We start from the raw sequence: 11465 nt of genomic DNA on the forward strand, positions 1-11465 counted from the left end.
CAGATTGGCGCCCATGCGATTCCACTCCACGTGACGTCACAGGGACCTAGTTTCTACACGAGAGGATAGGAGTTATACATCGTCTGAGGTTACCAATGCATGCATGAGGCACAGAGCTCAGGGAAACATGTCTTAATAATCACCTATTAAAACTGGCTAAGGTCGGAAAGTTTTCTTCGTTTTATAAGGTATTAATAAACCTTTTTTAAGCCAAGCGCTACCAGCCAGCAAGGTGCTCAGCTACCCGCTAGCATCCTGCGTCCTATCAGCGCTCAGAGCCTCGATCAAGGTCACCTCACAAGGCGGGAGGGGGAACCAGAAATGCGTCGCACGGACTTTTTCCCATCATTCCTACTTACGCGTCGCGTTTTCGCGCGCTTGAAATTTTTCACTTTTCATTTAATCGCGAAAAATAGATATCGTCATTTAAAAATCTAAAAGCGTGAAATACGTACTCCAGGAGTAATTCTTTCGATTTAGGCAATAAAAAAATAATAGGAAACCACCCTATTGCACTTTCGGCACAAGGGAAATGAGGAACCAGGATAGCGTAGTGGTGTGCACAGTGGCACGCAAAGCCAAAGGTCATTGGTTCATTCCCGGTCAGCAGTCAGAGAGGGTGGACAGCAGTTCCACGCCCTTGGACTACCTCATACTTGCAGAATATTCGTTGGAGACGTTCAAATTTTATTCTGGGAGTTGATCCCGGTACCCTTCCGTCAGTTTCCCTTGCATTCCAACCGGCGCCAACACCCTCCCCTCTTCACTCCGTGTTCATGAATTCTTCACGGGTTATACACCGAGTGAATGCATCTGTGGTGGCTGACGTTTCATTGATGCCCTTGGGATATTAATAAACCATACCGCGGATACGGGGGGAGGGCAGCTTGGCTTCGGGGTTATACCGTGGAAACGTCTGCCACTGTGGATACCTTTATTACGAAGTGCTCCACCGGTTGGGGTCGGTTTCTATGAAGCATTTGAGTGTCACTCCGTCCGTCTCCACTCCCATCTTGCTCTTCCAAATCACAAGTGAACCTTTTCTTTCGTCTGCTTCTCCCGCCCTCTGCCTACCACGTACATTCCCCTCCCCGTTCACGCTTTCTCACATACGCTCGCTCAATCCAATTCCTGTCCTTTCAGAATCTCACTCTTCCTCTCCTTGCCCACCATGTGTAGCACTTCATCATTCGTCCGTCCACTTCACTCTCGCCATTCTTCTCCGCTCATCCAACGCCTCCTCTCCTCCTCCATCCTCCACGCCCACGTTTCCGATCCTCGCTACACTCAATGCGGCGTAAAACCTGTGAAGAATTCGCCAATACCCTCGGTCGAGTCCTTCGTCGAAGTCTTTTTCTGTTGCGTCGCTGGCTTTCTCGTGCTCCTGCCCCCAACCCCTAAACCCTCCCCCTCCTTGCAACCCTCTCCCCCCACTACACGTTTCGGCTGAGACAGCACACGGCCACGGCCTCATGCACAATTTCTTCGAGAGAGTGACGGCACAGCCCAAGGAGCAGCTGGCGGCGGATTCGTCTCGACGAACCCGAAAAATTCGATAAATTTTGGAGCAATTCGACGCGAGAAAAAGCTGGGACAGAGTTCGTTGCCCACTCGACCATCAAAGAAACAAATATTAACGACCTTCGTTAAAATTATGGACTCGCTCATTGATTGTATTTTATTGCTCATTGTGATGGAGTTTGATGAGTGAAAAGAGCCGAATTTTTCCGTTCTTCAATCCGTCAACTACATCTACTTCCGTCGAAAAATTGACGGCCTTAAACCTATAGCAGATAATTTGATGACGTTAGGAATTCATGGCTTCGCTTCTGCTGTGGGCCGCGTGTGCCTCGCCATTGTCCAACTCGTGCGATTCCTTCCCTCCATGAAAAGTTCTCTGTGTGCGAGAAAATGGACAAGATCTCTAATGACTTCATCGACTCATGAAAAGTGGGCAGCAACATTCACTTTTTCCTATTTTGCACTTACGATAAAGTGACTGAATTGGGAAGATTTTTAATGGCGTTTCATGGAAGATCTTTTCTTTCATCCCCCAAATTTGTTTAATGAATCACGAATACGGTATGAGTGAAGTTGCCCTTTTTAATATCACACTCTAGTTTCAGTTTGCTCTACAACAAAGGTGGGTACACTTAAAAACATTCAGCAACAATCCACCTAAGTTAAAAATTAGTCTTTTGGATTTTATATCACTTAAAATTGTGAAATGCAGTTTCCAAGCGAATAATTTGAATTTAAAAGCGAAGATGAATGCTGGTAGATATTCAAACGATATATACTTATCCTGAAATTCTTTATCACTCCGGTGTCGACTCTGCCGCATCAGTGACTTTCGTTTTTGAGAGAATGCTCGTCACAGGGAATGGCATCGCAGCTGGGTAGTGTCGCATGCCAATTAAAGGTGAAAGAAATTCACTTTAACACTTTCTTTCACAATTTTTGTCTAAAGTTAATTATCGCTTGCCTCGGATCAAATAACATTGATTTCAATACATACGACGAGAGTTAGGAAGATTTTTTCAGTAGTCAATGCAAGAGAATAATGAAAAATGAAAAAGCAGGAGCAATTTCCACAATTTTCTATTCTACATCAGACCTGATGATGCTGAAAAGCGAAACCGGTAGTGTTAATAAAAGTATAATTGTGGAAATTGCTCCTGCTTTTTCATTTTTCATTATGTCACGTTCCCACTCCATATCGCCTGAAACCTCAGACTATAAATGCAAGAGAATCCATATTAATGGTTTTTCTTAACAATCTAGTTTTTACACTTCATTCTGTATTCATTAGTTTTTAAGCTGGGGCGATATTATCAAACCGCTCTAATTCAGAATATATGGCCAAATATATGAATGCACTTAAGCAGCGAGAGGAAAGAGAAGAATATCGAGCAACATTGATGACGGAAGTGACGATTACTCTCACAAAGCAAACAATAGGTGACAAGCAATTTTTAATCCAGCTCACAAGCGTCTTACCCAGGAGCTAATCTCTCTTATTATCTGCCTGAAAATGACCCATGCGTGTGAAAAAGCTGGAGAGCTAAGAGAGACTAGTATGAATTTTAAAATTTGTAATTATTTCACTAATTATTCTTTAAACACCACTAAGTAAGTGGCGAAGTTTTTCTCATGTTTGATGACGAGCCGGTCAAGTTGTAATAGAAAGAGTAGTCTAGTATAATTCCCGTTGAGAATTCCGCAATTCTTTCTACGTAATTTAGCCACAAATTATTTTATGGCATGAAAAGATTGGAGATTTAACGCAAAGAAGACAGTTTACCGGAAATGAGTGCAATGCAGTTCCAGTGTCACAAACTATTTTCGTGACTTCCAATGAATGGATATAAAAATAGATAGTTTGCTGCCGATAGTTCAAACATCATGCGCTAACATTTCCGGGATCAATTTGCTTTTGCTTTCTATAGTTTGGGTTTCACATCGCAAGGCACCGTAGGACTGAGAGTATTGCTTCGTAACGAAAGTGAAAGTACCTCAGATATGACTTGTCATCAATTCCTGAGGTTTTATGATAAATGCGAATTTCTAAATTTATCGATCAGTTCCGAAAAATTACTTGAATAACAGCTTAAACTTTTTGCTTCACGTTATAGAATCGCTGAGTCGGAAATGATAATATCTCTGCACCCATTTCTGTTTATTTGTTTGCAGCCGTTGTTTCGAAACTCAATCATTATCATGGTCTTTATTTTTACCTAAAAAAATGACATATGTAAAAAAATATCGAGAAAATCCCCTGCGGAATGTGCAAGGTGATGATTTTCTCTTCTTTGAATAATTTAAAATGCTAAATTTGGCTTCGTCCAAAAAGCGAAGCTTCATTCTGTCACTCCTTTGTTGCGAGGGGAACTCCTCTCCCACGGACTCCGATCGATTCTCGCTTCAAATGAATCGTGGAATCAAACCTTCAAGCAAAGATCGGGAGTTTCCTCCCGACGCATCTGTTTCGGAGATAAAGCATTGTGAAACACAGCCTTACTTATCCTCTGACTGAGCAAAGCAAGTATCGAGCACCTCCCGAGCAGGTAGAAAGATGAATCAGTCCTGTGAATGGCTTCCCATATGTGACAACTTCTCTGATTGAAAGCAGCAATAGGCCATAAACGGATCACCACTCTGTGGCATAGGACTAATTTTTAATCACAATTTACCCCGTAATTCTGCAAATAAAAACATTCGCCTTGCAGCATTGCAGTAGACTAATGGCCGATTAAAGCACGCCATATTAAGGCGTAACATATGAAAGCTATCCACCTTCGTGGCTCTAATCCAAAGAATTCCGTTGCAGGTCATCAAAATTATTGATCCCTTCCTGCTTGAATAGATAAGTTAAAAATGCCAGGATAAAAGGTACAATCACTTTCAAAAGTTTAAGGACCAAGTTTGTGGCGCCACTTCTGCTTCTCGAGGAATTGTTGTTTCCCTTACTCTCTTCGTTTTCCTTGGTTACTCATCGAAAATATTTCGTTTGCGAATGAAGATATTCACTCGAAGGGAGATGTAACTTGCAATTTGATCATTCTGTTTCGACATATTTCGGATTTAAGGATTATTTAATGTGCATTAACTGCGAACATGCCCCGGTCTTCTTAGTTGGTTTCTATTGTACGTATGATAAAACTTTCCCTGCAAACAGTTGTGGTGGACTCGTGATCGTACGACTGAAGTTGTGGTAACTGTGAGATCGAGTCCCCGCTGTGTCGACATTTTCGAATGTTTTTAACTCGTTCACTTGATTTGCAATTCTTAACATATTTCAAATTCGCTTCTCCAGCTTTATACACTTTTTTAACGATAATGAGTCATTTAAAATTTAGGAATTGAGTTGGGTTAGGCGTATAATTTCTATGGCTTTCCAATAAATTTTGAAGGTTAGGGATTTGAAAAAGAGGCTAAGAGTATCCCGGCGGTGAAGGGCGCATAAAATCCCAGCGTCGGTGTGGACATTATTGTTTAAGACTGGCGACTAAGGGTCATAGCTATCAGCTGATTATTGCAAATTCATCCATTGGTTTTGATGGCTGTTGGTTTTTAATATATTTTCTAATGAACACTATGCTGATCAGTAGTAGGAGCACAGAGGGCTAGCCGGTGGTAAAGATTGGATAATAACCTGCACTTGGCGTTAACGTACAAGTGAGAGACCGGCGGGAAAGAGTCACTCTTTTCCTTTCATTATTAACCACACTTAGTTCTGGGTAACCTATAAAAATAAAGCTTTGACTATTTTTTTACAATTTAGCTGTGCCTTGTAAATGAAGGTCAATTCCTCATCCTCCACAATTCTATTCTTCCTTGTTATATGCTGTGGAAAACGTTATCGTCAGCGAAAATGGTGAAGTCCCAAACAGCCTATTCACTAACTAAATTGTTCCCGCTGAGTAACAGCCTCAAATGTTTTTGTCGGTCTGGTAAGAATGACTTGAGAGCAGTTTTGTGGAATTGAATGCTATGCTCCATCACCCGCCTTTTACCTATTGCGTAGCTGCATCCAAATTTCTCCTCCCTAGATATGGCAACTACTCTACCGGCACAAATGATTATCCTCGATCAAACGGCGAACCCTGATGTCCTCGAAATCGCGGGTGGCTCGAGGTCTACCGCTCCTTCGCCAGCATATCAGCGACTCGTTGCCTTCCTTGAAACGCCTCACCCAGTAATAAACAGTATTCCGGGACATATTCAGCAGCCCAGCTACTTAGGCAACTGTTTTGCCGCACTCCACCGTGTCTATTATCTGTCTGCGGAAGGCTGGACTCAGCCGCGTGCTGCTTTGCTCATCCGTAGTTCAGAAGTGCAAGACTGGTTCTGAATCATCGATGAAGTTGTTTGTGAACCACATGCTTTTCTTTAGTTCGCTATTCCATTTTTTATGATTCCTATTCCCATGATTACCACTTCAAAACTATGGCAATCTTCAATTTTCACACATTGGTAATTCGTGACATCGAGAAGTGGTAAGAGCGTCAGATTGCTGTGATGAATTCTCAGGTATTTTTGCTATTTTTCTAATCATAGAATCAATGTATTTTAAGTATTTAGTGCCTTAATTCTTATTCAGTATTTACTCAGTGTAAAGAGTTTTAATGGTTTTTAATACCAATGTATGAATACAAATTAAAGGAATACCGGTGAAAATGAATATTTTAATGTGCCTTTCATACGCTTTTATTTTTCTCGCTTTGCCATGATTTACGTTTCCACAATTTACGTTTTAATGGTTACCATTTGAAAATAATTATCTAATCTCGCATTAGCGATGCATGAAATTAACGTGGTGACATGGTATACGCGCTGATTTACTGCCTGGACCCGGATTCTAATCCCAGGGTGCACAAATTGTTTCAAGAAACATTTTCTTAAGCGAGGAAAACTTTAGATTATTAATGAAAATAATAAAAATTCTTTTATTTTTAATGTGATTATAAAAGAAGAATTAAGATTGTTTTACAAAATTTATGCTAGCAGCTACGACAAAAAAATAGGACTCCGATAGCATTGAAATACTCAAAAATGCGCTCAACCGAATGCAATGACGATATAAAGGTGTGTCACTACAATCAGAGGTGAGATCTTTAGGCCTTCTAGATTTAGAATTCGCAACAGGGTATAACAACATCAAGTTTTATTTTTCAGACCTCCTAATAATTGGACGACAACACAAGTGAACGAGTAAAAGACTCTTGTGTCCGCGACGGGGACTCGATATCACATTCACCACCATCTTAGTCGCACGTTTACTCCACTAAGCGTTTACAACTACTTGAAGTGGAAGATTTATCATACGTACAATAGAAACCAACTAAGAAAACCGGGTTATGTACACAGTTAATGCACACGAAATAATCATAAAATCCGACATGAATCGAAACAGAATTATCAATTTGCAAGTAACATCTCCCTCTGAGGGAATATCTTCACGCGCAAACGAAATATTTTCGGTGAGTAACCAAGGAAAACGAAGAGAGTAAGGGAAACTAAAATTCCTCGAGAAGCAGAAGAGGCGCCACAAACTTTGCCCTTAAACTTTTGAAAGTGACTGTATCTCTGTAAAAGTAAAGGTAAAAATAAAAAAAAAACGAAAAATGTTATACTCGACCCTGAACACATGGTTAAGCGGCTGAAAATGATATTTCAGTCGACAACTCTTAAAGTGGAGTATTTAAAAAAAGCCCTGAATGTGTAAATCCCAGATTTGTACTAATTATTACACAAGGCCATTTTAAAATATATTACAGCTTTAATGGTTAGTAAAATTCGCTTACGTATAGCAGGTCTCACTAATGAAACATTGCAGACCATCTTTGGGGATTGACGCTAAATGTTTTTGCGAGGTCCATACCTGGTACAAGTTGCATTTACATACATTACATTAAACGAAAAAAATTATTAAAGCCCACGTTCAAAACTCAAAGAAATGTTATTACGACTCAAGGTAAACACTATAATGTTGACATCATGGGCGTATACGATGGGAGGAAAGTCGCAAAAAAGAGAATTGATTAAGAATTTAAGTATTGTCATTTGATTGAGTTGATTGAAGTATGCGTGAGGGCATGAATGCGGAATGCATTGATACTCCATCACATATATGAATACATATAAAGGTAAAACATGAGAGGATATTCTAATTCAAATGAAAAACTTCTATGCATACATTAATTTAAGTGATTTCGAAGCACTATTTTGCCGATCTTGTACAAGCGATGGAAGAAGGCAAAGTCGAAGGGCCGCCATCGCATCACTGAAATTGAGGGGTACTCCTGAAGCCAACCTGACCCAGCACGAGCCTGGCTTCCAGATTAGAAAAATAAATGAGATCGCTTCAAAAGTAGGAATGGTAAAACTAAGGCCGAGTTGGTATCACAAATAGGTGTGTCATTACAACTTTTGAAAGCCAGGGTACGTGGTTAAGTTTTCGGGTCGCATGAATAATTGGCGAGTTGGCCACATGGTAGTTTTTTTAGCATTTAAAATAGAATTTCAATAGTTTGAGATTCTTAAAATTCTTTCTTGATCCCTCGCTTTTGTTTTTGCTTGGACCTATTTGTAAACAGAAGAAGAAGAGGACACTAACAAAAAGGGAGTACTCCTGATTATGCATCACGTTTATTTGTCTATTTATATGCTTCACAGTTTCTTGATTCAAATAAGAATAACTTTGGGGCGATAGTACTTTCTATGAGTCATGGGCGATGGTAGTAGAGTACTCTGTGGGCAAAAACGTATGAGGTTGTCAGTTTGGCGAACGTAATGAGCAAAGAAAAATCGAGCTTAAGAAATATTTGGCACCGAAATGAGTGCATTCGAATTCATCATTATTACTGAGCCCGTTTACGCCTCACGCCTGTTTGACGATTTTAACGGCTCTCCAAGTTTGTATTTTGTCGGCATATTCCTTGATAGTTTTTTTCTTAAATGTTGGCTCACCAATGCATTCGTGCCTTTTGAGCGTTTATATTAAATCGATGTCATCCTCATGACGTAAGTTATATAATAAATAATAACGTCTTAGATTATAGGTTATCCTATACTCCAAGGCGTTGTTAATTATTGTGATGCCAAGGCCAATTGATTGAAGAGTCCTATTGAATGGTCATTGATGCTTAGAATATAAGCAAACTAGGTTTAGAATGAGATTGCGTCGCAGGGGGATTTTCTCCCGCTGCCAGAGAAAATGGCGATCCGCGGGCAGGGTGCGCGGCCAACATCGGCAAAATCTGCGCTCCACACACCACTTCCGCCCTTCGCTGCATTCCCAGAATTTGTGGAAGTTGTAGCGTTCAACTGGAGTGGATCGTCAAGGGTGTGTGGACGCGTTATCTTTGGGTTCGCAATGCAGTGCTATCTTGGTCATGCGACACATTTGCGACCGTTATATGCTATGATTATCAGAAACGCCGTATTATTAGACACAAATTCAATTCGTCGAAATACGCTATCAAATATTGATTTCGGAATAAAGCGCTATAATGCCTCGTAGCTCCTTTTGGCTGCCTCGATTATGAGTCATGGGCGATCTTATTTTATAACACAACTACGATTTTCTTTTCCCGATAAAGTGGGTCACGTGACCAAAACTTTATGCAAATCAAATAAGAATAAGGCGGACATGGCCCTACGTCCCAAAAACAAAAAGAAACGGTATCACTATGTATATAAAAATATTTAATTTACAACTGACGAATTTTGGGTTTTATCGCTCCTTCTTGGGAAATCCCAGATTCACAGTTTGAGATTCGTATGAAATTAAAACATCTATTGACTTGTGTTCAATAGCTAAGTGCTCACTTGGAAAATTTGATTAAATAATACATGATTCTGTCTAAGCTCTCTAGTTGAAATCTCTCTCCATACGTTTTTCCATATATCACTGGGACTCAATTATATACGAGGAGTGTATTTGTTGACGCACTTGCAAACTGATGAAAGAGTGCTCTGGAATCAACGGTGCATTGCTCGGCAGTAAAAATTGCCTTCACCTTTTTATTGTTGTTTTTTTCTTTTGAACGCTTTGTTTCGGTAACCGCTGAAAGTGGGAGACGAAACGTCCTCAATACGATGAAATTGAGTTTTCGTCGAGGATTTTACTTCTCTCTGTCAAAGCTTTCATTACTTGCGATTTATTTTTCTCATAAGCAGGCGCACTTTCACGTTCCCAAAGGGCTCTGTGATCTTCGGTCTTTACAGATAACCAATGGCAACTGAGAAAATCCACAAAAATGTAAATTGTGAATAACTGATCTATAGCAATAACTTTCCACCGATATAAAGGCAGTAGCACTCGGTGTTGGAATTGAAGAGATGCATTATCCCACACGTTATGTTTACGATTCAGATGACAATGAATTCATTAAATGCTATTGGAACGTAAAAAAACGTGCTTAGTGTAAAGCATAAGTTCGCCCTTATCTAGCACCTCGTCTCCCACTCTTTTATGCTCTCTCTCTCGCAGCACTGACACAAGCACCCTCAGTGGCAGCGTTTTGAATTACGAAACGCTGAATGCACATTAAGAAAACGGAAAAAGGCGATAGACCACATTAGCGCAGAGGAAAGAAAATTTGCAGTCTGTTAATATACGCCGTTTCACGTTTCTCAAAAACACGGAGTTATGTTTCCTTGAGGATATATAACGTGCCATGGAAGCGAACAAGTATTAAATTAAAAATTTTGTGACCACGGCGAGCAGTAAATTCAGCAGTCACTCGCACTTTGATCGCCACTGTGATTTAACGAGAGGATATTTACATCTAGCCAGGTAAGCTGAAACTTATGAGTCGCGGAAATAAAGTTATTTAGTCGTCAGGCTCTTGAAGTTTCAAGTAATTGTCATTTCAACAGAGGAGATGGGATGATGCGGATCTCGAATGCCTAGCGCACTCTGCTATCACTGCCTGTCACTCTATTCGACCCGTATGCGAGGGCATTTAACGGCACTCATGACCTTGTCGGCTCGTCGAGGGCTAAAATCCGCCACTGTGATCACGGGAGCGGAGTCCGAGGAGGGAGCGTGGCGTGTTGGCGCTTACCTTCCGGTCAGCAGGGTCCGTGTCTCGACGGTGGAGGACGCGGCGGCGAATGGGCCGGAATGGCTTCTGCCGCTGCTCGGGGGCGGCGGCGGGGCGGGAATCAATGGGTGGGGGCGGTGCGCCAATGGCGAGGCGCGAGGGCGGAGCCCAGTTGCGTCACCTTGCAGATCCGATGGCCGAGGATGGAAGCATGAGGGGGTGGGGGGGTCTATTGACTCGCTTGCCGAAGAAGATGCTTCGGGGGGCTCAGCCTTGCAGATTTTACTGTGAGGACGAGAAGAGTTGCGACTTCTTTCATACTCCGCAGGAAGTTTTAGTTTTGCAATTTTCTGTCGAATTTTTAATAATATGTTATCCTTTCAGCCTTAGCGGATTATCTAGTATTACTGGCAGGGTCTCGAGGTTCAGTCTCCTCTGGTTGACCAACTTGCTAAGATTAGTTTTACCTTGGAAACCTGTTGATTCGGTTCTTACCAGGTGAAAATTACCGGTTATGGAGGTGTGCGGACAATATTATCAATGCCGTCGAAGTTCGAAAGAAGTTTCAGCTAATTAAGGCCATTTGCACCTCAGTGAATTTGTGGATAGAACAGAATCGTATGGACATATGGGTCATTACAACTCGTGGAGGTGGGCGGGTAGTATTTAAGGTATACTTTCAAAGAATGGTATAAGTTCCGCCAACCTCTTGACTTTGGGCAGGGACGGGCCGATCAACATCTAATGCATCGCACCTATGAGTGGCACTTCGGTCTGTATTATAACGTCGCGTCTCCGATCGGATGTTCACCCGGTTTCCATTCTCCAGCGACTTCTTGCCTTCGCCCCGCCGGAATCGGCCGTTATATCCTAGTTATAATGCTCAAGGTGTGTGCCACCGGGCCTAGATCG

At 41.5% G+C, this 11465-nt stretch overlaps 1 protein-coding gene across 2 annotated transcripts in view; it reads right to left on the minus strand.

The window, feature by feature from the left end:
• LOC124171437 (glycine receptor subunit alpha-2) overlaps positions 1-10656 on the minus strand; it is an 87462-nt gene extending 76806 nt beyond the window's left edge. For both annotated transcript variants that reach the window (XM_046550608.1, XM_046550607.1), the window contains exon 1: positions 10575-10656. The gene's annotated coding sequence lies outside the window, so the exon portion shown is untranslated. The remainder of the gene's footprint in view (positions 1-10574) is intronic.
• Between the last annotated feature and the right edge of the window lie 809 nt (positions 10657-11465).

The sequence above is a fragment of the Ischnura elegans genome, chromosome X, assembly GCF_921293095.1.
Source record: "Ischnura elegans chromosome X, ioIscEleg1.1, whole genome shotgun sequence".
NCBI classification, from domain to species: Eukaryota; Metazoa; Arthropoda; class Insecta; order Odonata; family Coenagrionidae; genus Ischnura; species Ischnura elegans.